The 18,832-nt window shown below is 37.2% G+C and overlaps 1 non-coding gene across 1 annotated transcript; it reads right to left on the bottom strand.

Annotated features, from left to right (window-relative positions):
* Window positions 1–16,430: 16,430 nt before the first annotated feature.
* On the bottom strand, window positions 16,431–16,595 carry LOC137210800 (U1 spliceosomal RNA). The gene has a single exon (XR_010936732.1). It is a non-coding gene; the product is annotated as a U1 spliceosomal RNA (small nuclear RNA).
* Between the last annotated feature and the right edge of the window lie 2,237 nt (window positions 16,596–18,832).

Raw genomic sequence — 18,832 nt, 5'->3', positions numbered from 1 at the left:
TCCCATCTTGAAGCTAACTAGCATAAATTCAAGTATGGTTGAAAGGGGCTAACTATGGATAAAAGATGCTCCTATTACCCCTATCATTTAGGAAATTCCAAGAATTTTAACAACTCTGTGTCAGGACCAGGGACAAAGACCAAATATTATATATACTTCTTATTATGTCACATAGGCAAACACAAATGAACACAGGTGAAACAGAAAATGCAGTAAGCAGAAAAGAACTTTCAAAAAATTAAAAGAAAATAACCAGTAATAGAATACTAATTTGTGTTCTAGAGTTATTTTAGAAGATTGCACTGATGATGTAAGAATAGGATACTAAACACAATGAATACAAAACAAAGAAATTAGAAAACATTAAAAATCATTAGGAAAGCAAAATATGATAGTTGAAAGAAAAAAATCAATGGACTGTTGGGGAGAAAATTAACAAAATCTCCCTTGAAAGTTAAAAAAAATGCATATCAATGGAAAAATTTTGAGAAAATATTACATATATAGAAGACCAAGATGAGAAGCTCAAAATCCAGTTAAAAAAAATTTGAGAAAGTGAGAACAGAGGATAGAAGGGAGGAAATTTTGAAAGAAACAACACAGTGTTTTCCAAAGTTTCATGAAGGATACATGTTTCTAGATTGAAAGGATAAATACAGGCATATAATTTACCCTTTTTTTCCAGCCAACTGGGTAGAAAGAGGGAATTTCTCTTAGAGATTATATGTCTATGTTGCCATATAGTTCTGCAGGACTAAGACTGCTTTGGGGGTAAAGTAGTAAGAAAACACAGAGAAGAAAATAATGGGGATTGCCTCACACTCATGGGACCACAGGTCCCACCCCTCCGAGTTCATTTGTCCAGAAAACTAGTTTTAGGTATCTGCACAATTGCTCCCACTGCTGCAGTGATGCTCTGTGACAGAGGTTCCCCCTAGAGGCAGGGCTTAGAGAGAAAAAAAAAGGAAAAAAGCAAACACACATATTCTCCGGAACACAGGTGTCGCTCTTCCAAGTTGAGAAAGACAAGATTTCTCTCTGCATTTTTGCTTCCCACACCTGCTGCATAGTTCCGCATTTGAACCACCCTTGGGCTAAAGCCAGGAGGTAAAAAAGAGGAAAAATAAAAGCAGAAAAATCATGCTTGTTTACTGTTTTTTCCAGTTTGGGTATCCCTCCCCAATTCATCTTTTTAGAGTTCTCAGATTTTGTTATTTGTATTTTAACCAGAAGTTATAGGTATAATCAGTGGGATAAAGAGTATAAGGCTGACTATGAACGTCTAAATCAGGTTTTGATGTTTAACTTAAGTGTAAGAAGTAATGTCCAGCAGAATATAAGAAATACGTGACTAGAAAAAGAGCTATACGATTATATGTGGAATGTTAATTGAATAATTAAATCAACAATGATTTAGGTTCCACCTAGTATATAGGTATGATGCTTTACTTTGGGGAGTAACAAATGCATATAAAGACATACCTCAGAGATATTTTTGGATTGGCTCCAGGCAAAGTGAATATTGCAGTAAAGTGAGTCACACAGAGTTTTTGGTTTCCCAGTATATATATATAAGTTATGTTTATACTATACTGTAGTCTATGAAGTGTTCAATAACATTATGTCTAAAAAAAATGTTTTTGCTGTTAGAGGGTCTTGCCTAGATGTTTATGGCTGGTGACTGATCAGGATGATGGTTGCTGATGTGTGGGGTGGCTGTGGCAATTTCTTAAAATAAAACAACAAAGAAGTTGCTGCATTGATTGACTCTTTCTTTCATGAATGATTTCTCTGTAACATGTAACATTTTGGGAACTGTTTCCAAGAGTAAGCATACTGATTGAACAGAGCAGATACGCATGCCATTTTAGTGACCTGCTGACATAGTGTTATTTTACTATATTTCAATAGTCAAGGCAATTACAGAAGTCAATCCTGATCCAAGAGGAGGGGCATAGGCACCTTTGCTCACTGGGAGGAATGTAAATGTCACTTGTAAGAACATATGAGACAAAATCTATTATTCTGGCTCTCTTTGGAAAGTACAATTTGCAGCAGTGTGCCACGGTTTTTAAAAGAATCATAATACAAACATGGGGAGTTTAAAAATATATAAAATAGCAACCTCTGGTGGTTATTTTTAAGTACAGAGAGTCCATATGATAAGCAACACATCAAAGGTAAAATGTAATAATCTGGAGCTATCAACTCCCACAAATTAACACATTTATTTATTTGTTAATAACTGATTAAGCATTCAATGTTTTCCGAGTCCCGGGGGTTATACAAATGAGTAAGACAAGGTCTTGTCTCTAATAAGACAAATAACTTCACCATAATTTTAATGCTGTTGCCTAATTTTGGGACACGCAGGGTGCTGACACAGTAAACTCTTAGAAGAGTTGTTCTCTGCTTCAAGGCACCTTATGATATTTTCTATCTCATTGTTTCCCAGTGGGTGTTGCCTACTTTTAATGTGACCTATATAGTCAATGTGTATTCATTGTCCCTTTGAAACTGATGTGTGAATCTGCCAATCACTTGCTTCTGGTAAGCCCCGGTATTGCTATTCACATTATCATTGATTTAAATAACCATGGTGCTTGGCTTCTCAAGGATACCCCTCTGGAGGGTATACAGATTTATCTAGAATTAAAGTAAATTGGAGCAGTGTATTTAGTTACAGAATATAGCAATGTGTCCTACTAAGGACAGATTCTTCATCAGGGGAAAGCTATATTTAACTAACTCTTTTTTAATTGCTTTGATGTAGTTTTAAGAGCATTGAAATTTAATCTCATAGGAACATTCCCCTTTTTATAGATCCCTGGCCTTTCTCAGGTTTAAAAAATGCATTTACCTCATTTTAGCAAAGAACAAATACTCCATCATGCAAAAGAATATTAAAATAAAGTATATTTCCTATCTGAAATGATACGTTTCAACAACATCTAAGACGTGAAACAAATGAGTGAATAAACCTTAATAAGGTTAGTGTTTTTGCACACTCACTTTCTCCTTTACAAACTCATATGAAGATGGGGCACAAAGCAAATTTGTATAAACTTGGAGCGATAACTACTATGGTACCACAAATAAAGTGGGTCATGAAGACTTTCAGAATATATTTATATTTCTGTATTTATATTCATGACATAGACAATATAAATATGATGACCATCTCAAAGAAATCTATTTGCACAGTGTAGAAGCATATTCAGTTGAAGATCTGGTGTGGCAATTTCTCTGGCATATTTGAGAATCTTTAGAAACCATGGAGAATAATCTGCCAGATGGAATAGTCTTACAGAGTGAGATATTGGAGCTTACTTGGGAAGGTATAAGGTGGTTTCTGCCACTAAAGTAAAACTGTTTTCTAATCTGCTTGGAAAATTGCAGTGAGAGGCATTTCATATTTCACTGCATCACAAAGCACTCTTCCCACTTCCCCAGTTCTTTCCATTGCTGAAACATTCCTCTCTGGGCCGAATCCAAATCTTCCTTATAAATTATTTCTTTTTAGATCTAAAAGTAAAAACACATTTGAAGATGGATTAAGGAATTTTCTTTTCAAATATTTGAAGGTAATTCAAACATGTCTACTTATCCAGAGGAAAACATTTCTATATTTTTTAGCCACTCTCCATATAATGTTTTTTTAGACCTATCTACTGCTTTTTCATAGTAGATTCATCATTAGTAGATAGAGTCATTAATCTGTGGTAAAACAAAGTGCCTATTCTAGATATTGTGTTAGGTACTTACACATACATATTTTCACTTCATTTCAGAGTAATCTCCTGAGGTAGATATTGTGAACCAGGAATTTGGATGACAATGTTAAGAAATTTGCCAAAAATCACAGAGTTGTGAGTGGTGAAGCTGGTTTTCCCAAGCAGATCCTTTGACTTCATCTTCAGGTATCTCTGCTTCTCCATAAATACCATAGGAGTGAACTGTCAGAGGCAGAGACAAGTTGATGGAGTAGAAAAATGTGAGCTCACCCTCTCTCACAAAAACACCAAACAACTATCGATCAAGAAACTCTGGCACCTACTAAAAACGATATCCTACATCCAAAGTCAAAGAAGAAGTCACAACGAGATAGTAGGCAGGACACAATCATGGTAAAACCAAATCCCATACCCACTGGGTGGGTGACCACAAACTGGAAAATAATTATATTGTAGAGGTTCTCCCACAGGAGTGAAAGTTCTGAGCCCAATGTCAGCCTCCCAAACTGTGGTCTGGCATCAGGAGGAGGAGCCCCAGAGCACCTGGCTTTGAAGGCCAGCCTGGTTTGATCACAGGAATTGCACAGGACTGGGAGAAACAGAAACTCCATCCTTAGAGGGTGCACACAAGGTCTTGTGCACACCAGGACCCAGGTGACTGCATAAGAGGCCTGGGCCAGACCTACCAGTTGGTATTTGAGGGTCTCCTGCAGTGGTGGGGGGAAGCTGTGGCTCACTGCAATGACCAAGATACTGGTGATGGTAGTTCTGGGGAATACTCACTGGCGTAAGCCCTCCTGGAGGCTGCCATTTGCTCACCAAGAACTGACCCCACTCAACAGTCTCTGGGCTCCAGTGCTGGGATGCCTCAGACAAACAGGGTGGGAACACAGCACTACCCATCAGCAGACAGGCTGCCTAAAGTCTTCCTGAGCCCACAGCTGCCCACTAAACACACTACTTGACATGTCCTTTCACACCAGAGGGACAAGACCCAGCTCCATCCACCAGTGGGCAGGCACCAGTCCCTCCCACCAGGAAGCCTGCATAAGCCTCTTAGTCCAACCTCATCCACCAGGGGGCAGACAACATAAGCAAGAAGAACTACAACCCTGCAACCTGCAGAACCAAAATTGCAATCACAGAAAGTTAGACAAAATGAGAGAGCAGAGGAATATGTCCCAGATGAAGGAACAAGATAAAACCCCAGAAAAACAACTAAGTGAAGTGGAGATAGGTAATCTTCCTAAAAAAGAATTCAGAGTAATGATAGTAAAGATGATTCAAGATCTCAGAAAAAGAATGAAAGCATAGATCAAGAAGATAAAAGAAATGTTTAATGAACAGCTAGAGGATCTAAAGAACAACAAACAGAGATGAACAATACAATAACTGAAATGAAAAATACACTAGAAGAAAAAAGTAACAGAATAAATGAGGCAGCAAAACAGATAAGTGAGCTGGAAGACAGAATGGTGGAAATCACTGCCATGGAACAGAATAAAGGAAAAAGAACGAAAAGAAAAGAGGACCATCTAAGAGTCCTCTGGGACGGCATTAAGCCCACCAACATTCACAGGATAGGGGTCCCAGAAGGAGAAGAGAGAGAAAGGACCTGAGAAAATATTTGAAGAGATTATAGCCAAATACTTTCCTAACATGGAAAGGAAACACTCAAGTCCAGGAAGCACAGAGAGTCCCATATAGCATAAACCCAAGGAGGAATAGGCCAAGACACATATTAGTCAAACTCACAAAAATTAAAGACAAAGAAAATATTAAAAGCAACAAATAAAATACAAGGGAATGCCCATAAGGTTATCAGCTGATTTCTCAGCAGAAAATCTACAGGCCAGAAGGAAGTGGCATGATATATTTAAAGTGATGAAATGGAAGAACCTACAAGCAAGAATACTCTACGCAGCAAGGCTATCATTCAGATTTGACAGAGAAACCAAAAGCTCTACAGACAAGCAAATGCTAAGAGAATTCAGCACCACCAGACCAGCTTTGCAACAAATGCTAGAGGAACTTCTAGGCAGAAGAGAAAAGGCCACAACTATAGAAACAAGAAAATTACAAATGGAAAAGCTCACCAGTAAAGGCAAACATACAGTAAAATTAGGAAATCATCCACACACAAATATGATATCAAAACCACCAATCGTGAGAAGAGGAGAGTACAAGGAAAGTTAGTGAAAATGCATTTGAAATTAAAAGACTGGCAACTTAAAACAATCTAGCTTATATACAGACTGCTATATCAAAACCTCATGGTAACCACAAACTGGAGTGAGCTATCATTCATGAAATACTGATTAAATATCTGGTATTATTGAGACCAGCAGTACTTAAGTATTAGTGGACACCAGAATCACCTGGAGGGTTTTTAAAAACATGTATTTATTAATCTTACCTTAGAGTTTCAGATACAGTATGTTTGGGGTGAGGCCTAAGAATTTTTATTTCTATCAAGTCCCCAGGTGTTGCTGATGCTGCTGGTCTGAGGACCACACTTCAAGAACTACTGATTTAGAGGATTCTGTGGTGCTTGTCTGGAGGACTCTTGTAGTCAGAGCTGTACACTGGTGATTAACAGGAAAATAACAGAAAACATTGCCTTCTCCAAGAAGCCTATATAGATGTAGTGATGGCCTCTACCCTGTACACCACACTCTAATTTCCCCTCTTCTCCACCCCCACAAGGCACCACTCTCCTAATCCCATAATCCACTGTGCATATCTCTGTTACTACATTTATCACAATGTATATGAAATATTTTTTTCTCTGTTTCCTCCTATTAGACTGGGGAGCTATTGAGGGCAGAAGCTACTTTATTTCTCTCTGTACCCCTGACATCTTGTGAAGTGTCTGACATTCAGCAGAAACTCAATAATTTTAGAATGAATGGTGGAATAAATATGACATGGTAATTACATTTGTAAGTAGCAGAAAAATATGAAAATAGGTCGTATGTCTACAACAACATAAAATTTTTTTAAAGTTTTGAAAGATGTGAGCTTAAATGAAGAAGATAAAGCATCATAAAGAAAATGCAAAATTTCAAATTCATATTCAAAAGGAATTCTTTTTTTATTGCGGTACCCAGGCCTCTCACTGTTGTGGCCTCTCCCATTGCGAAGCACAGGCTCCGGACGCGCAGGCTCAGCGGCCATGGCTCACGGGCCCAGCTGCTCCGCGGCATGTGGGATCTTCCCGGACCGGGGCACGAACCCGTGTCCCCTGCATCAGCAGGCGGACTCTCAACCACTGCACCACCAGGGAAGCCCTCGAAACGAATTTTGAATAATCTCTGTTGAAGTTGATGTGAAAAAGTCTTAAGGGTTTTAGTTAAATCTCAGTTCAGTATAAATCAATAGTATGAAGTAGCTGCTAGGACAATTAATAACCATGAGGCTTATGTAGAGAGTATATGTATTTAATACGGTCAGACTATTTGTTAATTTTTAGTTTAAAGGCAATAGTAGTGTTTGAAAGAAAAGAGCCTGGTAGGAGGATGGGTTCATATTCCCAGTACTTCCTTATTATACCAAAAACCAGATTATGTGTAAAGTATGTTGTCTTTCATCTGGTCCTATTTAAATTTTACTTCAGGGAGACTTCATTGGTTTTCTAAAATGTAAAGATGCAAACTTTTTGTCTTTTTTTTGCAGTATGTGGGCTTCTCACTGTTGTGGCCTCTCTCATTGCGGAGCACAGGCTCCAGACTCACAGGCTCAACAGCCATGGCTCACGGGCCCAGCCGCTCTGCGGCACGTGGGATCTTCCCGGACCGGGGCACGAACCCGCGTCCCCTGCATCGGCAGGCAGACTCTCAACCACTGCGTCACTAGGGAAGCCCAAGATGCAAACTTTTAACTGTAGGTTTCCTTTTCTTTTTCTAGGTGGGAGGAAGCTGTAGCCAATAACTTATTATAGCATTCACTATTGAAAGTAGTCTTTAATTGTTCATGCCTCTTTTTACCAATGCCTAATATTTTGAAACAGATCTCTTTTGAGCTTAAAGTTCATGCATCTAGTCTTAGTTCAGGTAAGAGAATAATTGAAGGAAAGAATAATTTCAAATAAGGCCATTTATTTTTTCCAGCTATCTATGTAGAGCTAATTTCCTATTAGAAAAAAACCTGATTAATGTTTTAGAAAATATTATATTTATAATAAATGACATCTAAAATTGAAAAAAATTAGTTTTAGAAAAAAAATTTTTAAATGGAAAAATTTTAGCTGATCAAATGCTCTGTCTCTGAATATGGATTGGAATGATTAAAACAAATAAGAAGTTGATGCTTTTTTCTCTTTTATGACCTAATTCTATTCTTATTTTTCTCATATTTATCTGTACATTCATTCTCTATTTTCTTTGCTAGACATTTCCCTATGGGCCACAAATCTTCCCTCCTTGTACTTATTCTCAAAGTCTCAATTCTTGATTCTCGTTTCTTCCCTTTTTTATAGTCTCCTTCAGAAATAATTCCTTTTCCATTTGTACCTTTTAATAACTTTAACTCTCACCAATACATAGTTAATTCTAATGCATAATATGCAATTCTATTTATGGTTTCAGGTTCAATCCCAGTTGTTTTAAGCTATCTACTTAATTCCACATAAATATCCTGTCATTATCTCAAATGTATTATTTTTTCAAATGGGATATACTGCCTTTCGGTTCCAATCAGATCTCCCTCCTAAATTCAATGACCATATCGAAGCACTACCATTTTCTCAAACACTTAAGTTTAAAATTTTACATCAACTTTGAAATATTTTCTCTCTTTCATATAAATCCTATCAGTGTTTCTTGCAAAGACTCTGTCTCCTTTTTCAATTCCCATGGCCATTGCCCAAGTCCATGCTCTCCTTCTTGGATATCTCAATCTTTGCCTCACTGTTCCCTTTCAGTGCAACCACCTCATCCCCTAAATTTATAGCAACACATAACAGCATCCTGTGTACAATTAACTGGCTCATGGCAACTTAAAGTCAGGAATTTGGAGTTGGCTCTCTAAGTAATAGATAAACAAAAGGTCATGTTTGTGTAGGATAGCCGAGTTTTGTCCATATGTATACAGGTGACAGGCAGGGCTAAAGTGAACCAAGAGAAGCAAGAATATTAAACCATCTAGCAGAGAGATCTGATGAGCCAAGTTAGCATGGCTTCCTGAGAGAGGATCCTCACTTGTTGACCTTTTATTTCAGCCTCCAAGTGGCTTGACCTACTTTATTTACTGTCCTGCGATTTTTGTAAACTTGCAGCTTGTTTTCTCACAATGTCTCCTTTTACTTAAATTAACTGGATTGAGATTTTCTTTCCTGGAAACAAACATGTCCTTACCCAGATGTCACTTTCCAATCACATGTGGACATTAGCCATAGCTCCTTAATTCACCTCATTAATGTTAAGATTTAGGGATTTAAATCATTCTTGCATACACCTGTTACATTAATATTTCTAATCAAATATATCAGACTTCTGTTAAAAAATATAACCTTCTGGAAGTACCCCTCTAAAATTTATAAAAATGAAAGCTCCTTTACCTGGCTTTCATTAAATTTTGATTTACTTGTTGAATCTAACTTTTCCCTTTTACCAATATATATCCACCACTGAGTCAAGCTGGTGTGTTTCAGAATTGCTATGTTTATTCGTCATTCCATGCCTTAACTAATAGTGTTGGCTTCATTTGTAATGCTGTCCCATTATCTCCTCTACTTTTTCTACACCTTTGGCTTAATAAAGCTACACACTCCAACAAACATACATCTGGCAAATGCCCACTAATTCTTTAGCTCACACGTTATCAGATTTAGAGAGCCTTTCCTGACTCTTGTATCTCAGTGACTCTTTCTTTTTATATTATTACCTTAATATTGTATTAATATCATATGTTCAAGTATTTATCTTTCCCAGAATAACTGTTCATGCTGTGAAATCTAGGCAGAGATCAACTTTGTATCTGTATAATATAACAAAGTGCTTAGAGTCAGTTCTTAGTAAATGAATGTTGAATGAGTAAATGAACCAATGAATGAATGCTTACCTCTTAAGACTCAGGTTAAGTTCAACCACCCTAGTGAAGCCTTTATAGATTATTCTCAACATTTATTGATGTCTTTTTCATCAACAATTATAGATTTTGCTACACAATTTAGTATTCAACTATTTATACATTTACTTTTTACAATTTTGTTTTATATTTTGATCTTCTCTGCCTCATTCAGGTCAGAAGTTCTTGAATGTCAAGGAACATACCATTGTCTTATTCTGTGTTTTCTACACTGCTTAGTAGGAAAAGCATGTAGTAGTTTATATCTGTTGTTTATAATTTTCCAAGGACTACACCTCTGAAAGAATTAGAAGTGTTGTCATGTGTAGATTGGCTAGACATTTTTCTGCAGATGTATCTATATTTCATCTCAGCTAAAATAAACCCTTCAGTAACTTCTTGAAAATAGCAGTGTTCATTTGTGGGCATATGTACTATTTACCCCAGACACTCTTTTCTAAACAAGATGTATAGCACTCAATAAAAAATTATGAGACATAAGAAAAAACAATCCATTGGGGGTTCCCTGGTGGTGCAGTGGTTAAGAATTCACCTGCCAATGCAGGGGACATGGGTTCGAGCCCTGGTCCAGAAATATCTCACATGCCACAGAGCAAATAAGCCCATGCACCACAACTACTGAGCCTGTTCTCTAGAGCCCAAGAGCCACAACTACTGAAGCCCACATGACTAGAGCCCATGCTCCACAACAAGAGAAGCCACTGCAATAAGAAGCCTGAGCACTGCAACAAAGAACAGCCCCCACTCACCGCAACTAAAGAAAGCCCACATGCAGCAACAAAGACCCAATGCAGCCATAAATAAATAAATAAAATTAAAAAAAGAAAAACACAAACAACCCAAGTTTAAAAAAATCCATTGTCAAGAGACAATGCAATCAACAGAATCAGCCTTAGACAAGATCCAGCTATGAAAATTATGAGACAGAAACTTTAAAATAACTATGGTTAATATCTTAAAGGATGTAGTCAAAGTGATGGGGAATTTGAGCAGAGATAGAATGATCAGAAATAGCCAAAAGGAAACACTATTTTAAAGACTCTATGTCATAGATAAATAATGCCTTTAGCTTGCTCATCAATTGACTTGACACAGACAAGAAGAAATCAGTGAATTTGAGAAGAATAGAAATAATTCATTTTGAAACACAGGAAAAAATAAAACAAACAAAAGCAACACAAAAGAGAAGAGATCATCCAAAAGCTGTGAGACAATATTAACTGGTCTAATATATGTGTAATTATAATCCCAGAAGTAGGAGAGATAGGATATAACAGAAGAAATAATTGAAGAAATAATAGTCTAGATATTTTTCCAAAATAAAGACATTAAACCACAGATTCAAGAGATGTCATGAATCACACACACACACACATTCAAACTAGACACATCACATTCAAACTGATGCAAATCAAAGTTAAAATGAAAATATTAGGGCTTCCCTGGTGGTGCAGTGGTTGAGAGTCCGCCTGCCAATGCAGGGGACACAGGTGCCCCAGTCTGGGAGGATCCTGCATGCCATGGAGCGGCTGGGCCTGTGAGCCATGGCTGCTGAGCCTGTGCATCCAGAGACTGTGCTCCATGGCGGGAGAGGCTGTGGTGTTGAGAGGTCTGCGTACCACAAAAAAAAAAAAAAAAAAAAAAAAAATTAAAGGTAGCCAAGACAGGGAAACATTACACACAAAGATACAGAGATAAAAATGGCTCAGAAACTATACAATCTAAAAGATAACTGAGTGAAATCCTTAAAGTTCCAAAAGAAAAAAAAAAACCCTGCCAATTCAGAATTCTACACCAATGAAAATATATATTGTTTTGAATTTTATTTTATTTATTTCTTTTATACAGCAGGTTCTGTTGGTATCAACTTTGATTTCTTTCAACAGCATCATGTAGTTTTCTGCATACAGGTCTTTTGTCTCCTTAGGTAGGTTTATTCCTAGGTATTTTATTCTTTTTGTTGCAATGGTAAATGGGAGTATTTCCTTAATTTATCTTTCATATTTTTCATCAATAGTGTATAGGAATACAAGGGGTTCCTGTGCATTACTTTTGTATCCTACAACTTTACCAAATTCATTGATTAATTCTAGTAGTTTTCTGGTGGCATCTTTAGGATTCTCTATGTATAGTATCATGTCATCTGTAAACAGTGACAGTTTTACTTCTTCTTTCACAATTTATAATCCTTTTAATTCTTTTTTTTTCTCTGATTTCCATGGCTAAGACTTCCAAAACTATGTTGAATAATAGTGGTGAAAGTGTACATCCTTGTCTTCTTGCTGATCTTAGAGGAAATGCTTTCAGTTTTTCACCATTAAGAATGATGTTTGCTGTGAGTTTGTCATATATGGCCTTTATTATGTTGGGTATGTTCCATCTACGCCCACTTTCTGGAGAGTTTTTATGGTAAATTTGTGTTGAATTTTGTCAAAAGTTTTTTATGCATCTATTGAGTTTATCATATGGTTTTTCCTCATCAATTTGTTAATATGGTGTATCACATTGATTGATTTGCATATATTAAAGAATCCTTGCATTCCTGGGATAAATCCCACTTGACCATGGTGTATGATCCTTTTAAGGTGTTGTTGGATTCCGTTTGCTAGTATTTTGTTGAGGATTTCTGCATGTATATTCATCAGTGATATTGATCTATAATTTTCTTCTTTTGTAGTATCTTTGTCTGGTTTTAGTATCAGGGTGATGGTGGTCTCATAGAATGAGTTTGGGTGTGTTCCTTCCTCTGTAATTTTTTGCAAGAGTTTGAGAAGGATGGGTGTTAGCTCTTCTCTAAATGTTTGATAGAATTTACCTGAGAAGCCATCTGGTCCTGGACTTTTGTTTGTTTTAACATTTTTAATCACAGTTTCAATTTCATTACTTGTGCTTGGTCTGTTCATATTTTCTATTTCTTCCTGGTTCAGTCTTGGAAGGTTATACCCTTCTAAGAGTTTGTCCATTTCTTCCAGGTTGTCCATTTTATTGGCATAGAGTTGCTTGTAGTAGTCTCTTAGAATGCTTTGTATTTCTGCAGTGTCTGTTGTAACTTCTCCTTTTTCATTTCTAATTCTATTGATTTGAGTTCTCTCCCACTTTTTTCTTGATGAGTCGGGCTAATGGTTTATCAATTTTGTTTATCTTCTCAAAGAACCAGCTCTTAGTTTTATTGATCTTTGCTATTGTTTTTGTTGTATCTATTCCATTTATTTCTGCTCTGATCTCTATGATTTCTTTCCTTCTAGTAACTTTAGGTTTTCTTTGTTCTTCTTGCTCTAATTCCTTTAGGTGTAAAGTTAGATTGTTTATTTGAGATTTTTCTTGTTTGTTGAGGTAGGCTTGTATTGCTATAAACTTCCTTCTTAGAACTGCTTTTGCTGCATCCCATAGGTTTTTGATCATCATGTTTTCATTGTTATTTTTCTCTAGGTATTTTCTGATTTCCTCTTTGATTTCTTCAGTGATCTCTTGGTTATTTAGTAATGTATTGTTTAGCCTCCATGAGTTTGTGGGGTTTTTTACGTTTTATTCCCCTGCTATTGATTTTCGAATCTCATAGTGTTGTGGTCCGAAAAGATGCTTGATATGATTTCAATTTTCTTAAATTTGCTGAGCCTTGGTTTTTTACACAAGATGTGATCTATCCTGGAGAATGTTCCATGCACACTTGAGATGAAAGTGTAATTTGCTGTTTTTGGATGGAATGTCCTATAAACATCAATTAAATCTACCTGGTCTATTGTGTCCGTTAAAGCTTGTGTTTTCTTATTAATTTTCTCTTTGGATGATCTGTCCATTGGTTAAAGTGGGGTGTGAAAGTCCCCCACTATTATTGTGTTACTGTCAGTTTCCTCTTTTACAGCTATTAGCAGTTGACTTATGTATTGGTGTGCTCCTTGGTTGGGTGCATATATATTTCTAATTGTTATATCTTCTTGGATTGATTCCTTGATCATCATGTAGTGTCCTTCCTTGTCTCTTGTAACATCCTTTATTTTAAAGTCTATTTTATCTGATATGAGTATTGCTACCTCAGCTTTCTTTTGATTTTGATTTGCATGGGATATTGTTTTCCATCCCCTCACTTTCGGTCTGTATGTGTCCCTAAGTCTGAAGTGGGTCTCTTGTAGACAGTATATATATGAGTCTTGTTTTTGTATCCATTCAGCAAGCCTGTGTCTTTTAGTTGAAGCATTTAATCTGTTCACATTTAAGGTAATTATCAATATGTATGTTCCTATTACCATTTTCTTAATTGTTTGGGGTTTGTTTCTGTAGGTCCTCTTCTTGTCTTTTGTTTCACACTTAGAGAAGTTCCTTTAGCATTTGTTGTAGAGCTGGTTTGACTGTGCCAAATTCTCTTAGCTTTTGCTTGTCTGTAAAGCATTTGATTTCTCCATGGAATCTGAATGAGATACTTGTTGGGTAGAATAATCTTGGTTGCAGGTCCTTCCCTTTCATCTCTTTAAATATGCCATTCTGTCTTGTAGTGTTTCTGCTGAGATATCAGTCGTTAACCTTATGGGAGTTCCCTTGTATGTTATTTGTCATTTTTCCCTTGTTGCTTTCAATAATTTTTCTTTGTCTTTAATTTTGGTCAATTTGATTACTATGTGTCTTAGTGTGTTTCTCCTTGCGTTTATCCTGCTTATGGCTCTCTGCGCTTCCTGGACTTGGGTGACTATTTCCTTTCCCACGTTAGGGAAGTTTTTGACTATAATCTCTTCAAATATTTTCTCAGAGCATTTCTCTCTGTCTTCTCCTTCTGGGACCCCTATAATGTGAATATTGTTACATTTCATGTTGTCCCAGATGTGTCTTAGGCTGTCTTTAATTCTTTCCATTCTTTTATCTTTATTCTGTTCCATGGCCCTGAATTCCACCATTCTGTCTTCCAGGTCACTGATTCGTTCTTCTGCCTCAGTTATTCTGCTATTGATTCCTTCTAGTGTATTTTTCATTTCAGTTATTGTATTGTTCATCTGTGTTTGTTTTTTCTTTAATTCTTCTAGGTGTTTGTTCTTTTAATTCTTCTAGGTCTTTGTTAAACATTTCTTGCATCTTCTTGATCTTTGCCTCCATTCTTTATTCTGAGGTCATGAATCATCTTCACTATCATTATTCTGAATTCGTTTTCTGGAAGGTTACCTATCTCTACTTAATTTAGCTGTTTTTTGTGGTTTTATTTTGTTCCTTCATTTGGTACATAAACCTCTGCCTTTTCATCTTGTCTATCTTTCTGTGAATGTGTTTTTATTCCACAGACTGCAGGATTGTAGTTCTTCTTGCTTCTGCTGTCTGCCCTCTGGTGGATGAGGCTATCTAAGAGGTTTGTGCAAGTTTCCCGATGGGAGGAACTGATGGTGGGTAGAGCTGGGTGTTACTCTGGTAGGCAGAGCTCAGTAAAACGTTAATCTTCTTGTCTGCTAATGGGTGGAGCCGGGTTCCCTTCCTGGTTTGTTTGGCCTGAGACGACCCAGTACTGGAGCCTAGAGGTTCTTTGGTGAGGCCAATGGTGGACTCCAGGAGGGCTCAGGCCAAGGAGTACTCCCCAGAACTTCTGCCAGTGTCCTTGTCCCTGTGGTGAGCCACAGCCTCCTCCACCTCTGCAGGATACCCTTGAACACTAGCAGGTAGGTCTGGTTCTGTCTCCCATTCAGTCACTGCTTCTTCCCCTGGGTCCCGCTGCACACACTACTTTGAGTGTGCCCTCCAAGAATGGAGTCTCTGTTTCCCCCAGTCCTGTCAAAGTCCTGCAATCAAATCCCGCTAACCTTCAAAGTCTGATTCTCTAAGAATTCCTCCTCTTGTTGCTGGACCCCCAGGTTGGGAAGCCTGATGTGGGGCTCAGAAACTTCACTCCAGTGGGTGGACTTCTGTGGTATAAATGTTCTCAGTTTGTGAGTCACCCACCCAGCAGTTATAGGATTTGATTTTATTGTGATTGTGCCCCTCCTACTGTCTCTTTGTGACTTCTCCTTTGTTTTTGGATGTGGGGTTTCTTTTCTGGTGAGTCCAGTGTCTTCCTTTTGATGATTGTTCAGCAGTTAGTTGTGATTCTGGTGCTCTCACGAGAGGAAATGAGAGCACATCTTTCTACTCCACCAACTTGAAATAATTTGAAAATATTTTTCAAATATGAAGGTAAAGTGAAGAATTTTTAATATAATTTCAAGTTGAGAGAATTTATTGCCATCATATATGTACTAGAGGAAATGTTAAAGAACGTTCTTCAGGCATATACCATTCAGAAACATGCATCTACAAAAAGAAATGAAGAATTGAAGATGTAAAAAATTAAGGTAAGATTTTTTTGTTTGTTTTTTGGTGTCTTTCTTTTTTTCTTCTTCTTTTTTTTTTTTTTTTTTTTTTGCAGAGAAAGGTTTATTTCAGGGCTGAGCAAGGCAGAGGAGACTCTTGCTCAAAAAGACCAAACTCCCTGATAGGCATAGGGCAGTTGGGGATATTGGTTGTTGAGTGCTGTGTGCAGAAGAGGAAGGCAAATGCCATTGATACAATGCAGAAATGGGATGGAATGTTTGTTTGCTTACTGTCTTCATACTGACCACCCCGGTCACCTTGTTAGTTCTGTCATTAAGCACTAATAATCAGGGGAGAGTGCTAATGCAGTCCCTCACTACCACAGATTACACAGTTGAGTTTCCTGCATTTGGGGAAATTCCAGGGGTCAGCACATCTGCAGTGCAATGGGATAAGCCTCACCCTGGAAAAACCACCTTCGTGATCATGATGTCTCCCCTGCCAGGTAAGTATTCTTTCTTATTTTTAATTTCTGTAAAATAGAAGTGGTTTTCTAAAGAAAAAATAGTAATATAATGTGATTTTATAACATATTCAAAATTTAAATGTATGACAATAGCACCAAGGGTACGAGAAATTGGAAACACACTGTTCTAAGATTTTTTACTGTACTTGAAGTCATATAATAATGGTAGACAGTGGTAAGTTAAAAATATATAGAGGCATACCTCATTTAATTTCTCTTTACTTTATTGTGCTTCACAGATACTGCATTTTTTTCAAATTGATGCTTTGTGGCAACCCTGCATTGAGCAAGTCTTTGGGTACCATTTTCCAACAGCATTTGCTCACTTTGTATCACTCTATCACATTTTGGTAATTCTTGTAAATGTCAAAAAATTTTTATTGTTATTATATTTGTTGTGGTGATCTGTGATCAATGAACTTTGATGTTAGTATTGTAATTGTTTTGGGGTGCCATGAACCACACCCATATAAGGTGGTGAACTTGATCAATAAGTGTGTGACTTCTGACTGATGTACAAACCAACCTTTCCCCATCTCTATCCCCCTCCATGGGGATCCCTATTCCCTGAGGCACAACAAGATTTAAATTAGGCCAATTAATACTCCTACAGTGGCCTCTTAATGTTCAAATGAAAGGAAGTGTTACATGTCTTTCACATTAAATCAAAAGCTAGAAATGATTAAGCTCAGTGAGGAAAATATGTCAAAAGCTGAGATAGGCTGAAAGCTAGGCCTCTTGCACCAAATGGCTAACCAAGTTGTGAATGCAAAGGAAAAGTTCTTGAAGGAAATTGAAAGTGCTACTCCAGTGAACACACAAATGATAAGAAAGGGAATCAGCATTATTGCTGATATGGAGAAAGTTTTATTGGCGTTGATAAGAGATCAAACCAGTCACAACCTTTCCTTAAGCCAAAACTTAATCCAGAGCAAGGTCCTAACTGTCTTCAATTCTATGAAGGCTAAGAGAGGTGAGGAAGCTATAGAAGAAAAGTTTGAAGCTAGCAGAGGTTGGTTCGTGAGGTTTAAGGAAGAAAATGTTTTCATAATATAAAAGTGCAAGGTGAAGCAGCAAGTTCTGATGTAGAAGCTGCAACAATTTATCCAGAATATCTATCTAAGATCATTAAAAAATGTGGCTACACTAAACAACAGATTTTCAGTGTAGACGAAACAGCCTAATATTGATAGAAGATGCCATCTCAGACTTTCATAGCTAGAGAGGAGAAGTCAATGCCTGGTTTCAAATCTTCAAAGGACAGGCTGACTTTCTTGTTAACTAATGTTGCAGGTGACTTTCAGTTGAAGCTAGTGTTCATTTACCATTCCAAAAGTCTCAGGGCCCTTAAGAATTATGTTAAATCTACTCTGCTTGCACACTCTAAGTGGAACAACAAAGCCTGGATAATAGTACACCTCTTTACAACATGGTCTACTGATTACTTTAAGCCTGCTGTTGAGGCCTATGGTTCAGAAAAAACAGTTCATTTCAAATTACTACTGCTCATTGACAATGTACCTGATCACCCAAGAGCTCTGATGGAGATGTACTGTACAAAAAGATTAATGTTGTTTTCATGCCTGTTGACACAACATGCATTCTGAAGCCCATGGATTTAGAAGCAATTTCAATTTTCATGTCTTATAATTTAAGAAATACATTTTTTAAGGCTATAGCTACCATAGATGGCTATTCCTCTAACGGAGCTGGGCAAAGTAAATTGAAAACCTTCTGGAAATGATTCACCATTCTAGATGCCATTAAGAACAATTGTGATTCATGGGATGAGGTGAAAATATCAACATTAACAGGAGTTTTGAAGAAGCTGATTCCAGCCCTTGTGGATGACCTTGAGGGGTACAAGACTTCAGCAGGGGAAGTAACTGCAGATATGGTAGAAATAGCAAGAGAACTAGAATCAGAAGTGGAATCTGAAGATGTGACTGAATTGCTGGAATCTCATGATAAAACTTGAATAGATGAGGAGTTGCTTCTTATGGATGTGCAAAGAAAGTGGTTTACTGAGATGGAATCTCCTCCTGGTGAAAATGCTGTGAAGATTGTTGAAACAATAACAAGAATTTAGACTATTACATAAACTTGATCAAGATGGCAGACTAAGAAGAACCTGAGCTCCTCTACTCTCAGGAACACACTAAAACTTCAACTACATATAGAACTTCTCTCTCTGAGAATGACCTAAATACTACCAGAACAGCTG

Source organism: Pseudorca crassidens, chromosome 17, assembly GCF_039906515.1.
Source record: "Pseudorca crassidens isolate mPseCra1 chromosome 17, mPseCra1.hap1, whole genome shotgun sequence".
Lineage (NCBI taxonomy): Eukaryota > Metazoa > Chordata > Mammalia > Artiodactyla > Delphinidae > Pseudorca > Pseudorca crassidens.
This window is presented reverse-complemented; position numbering and strand designations above follow the sequence as displayed.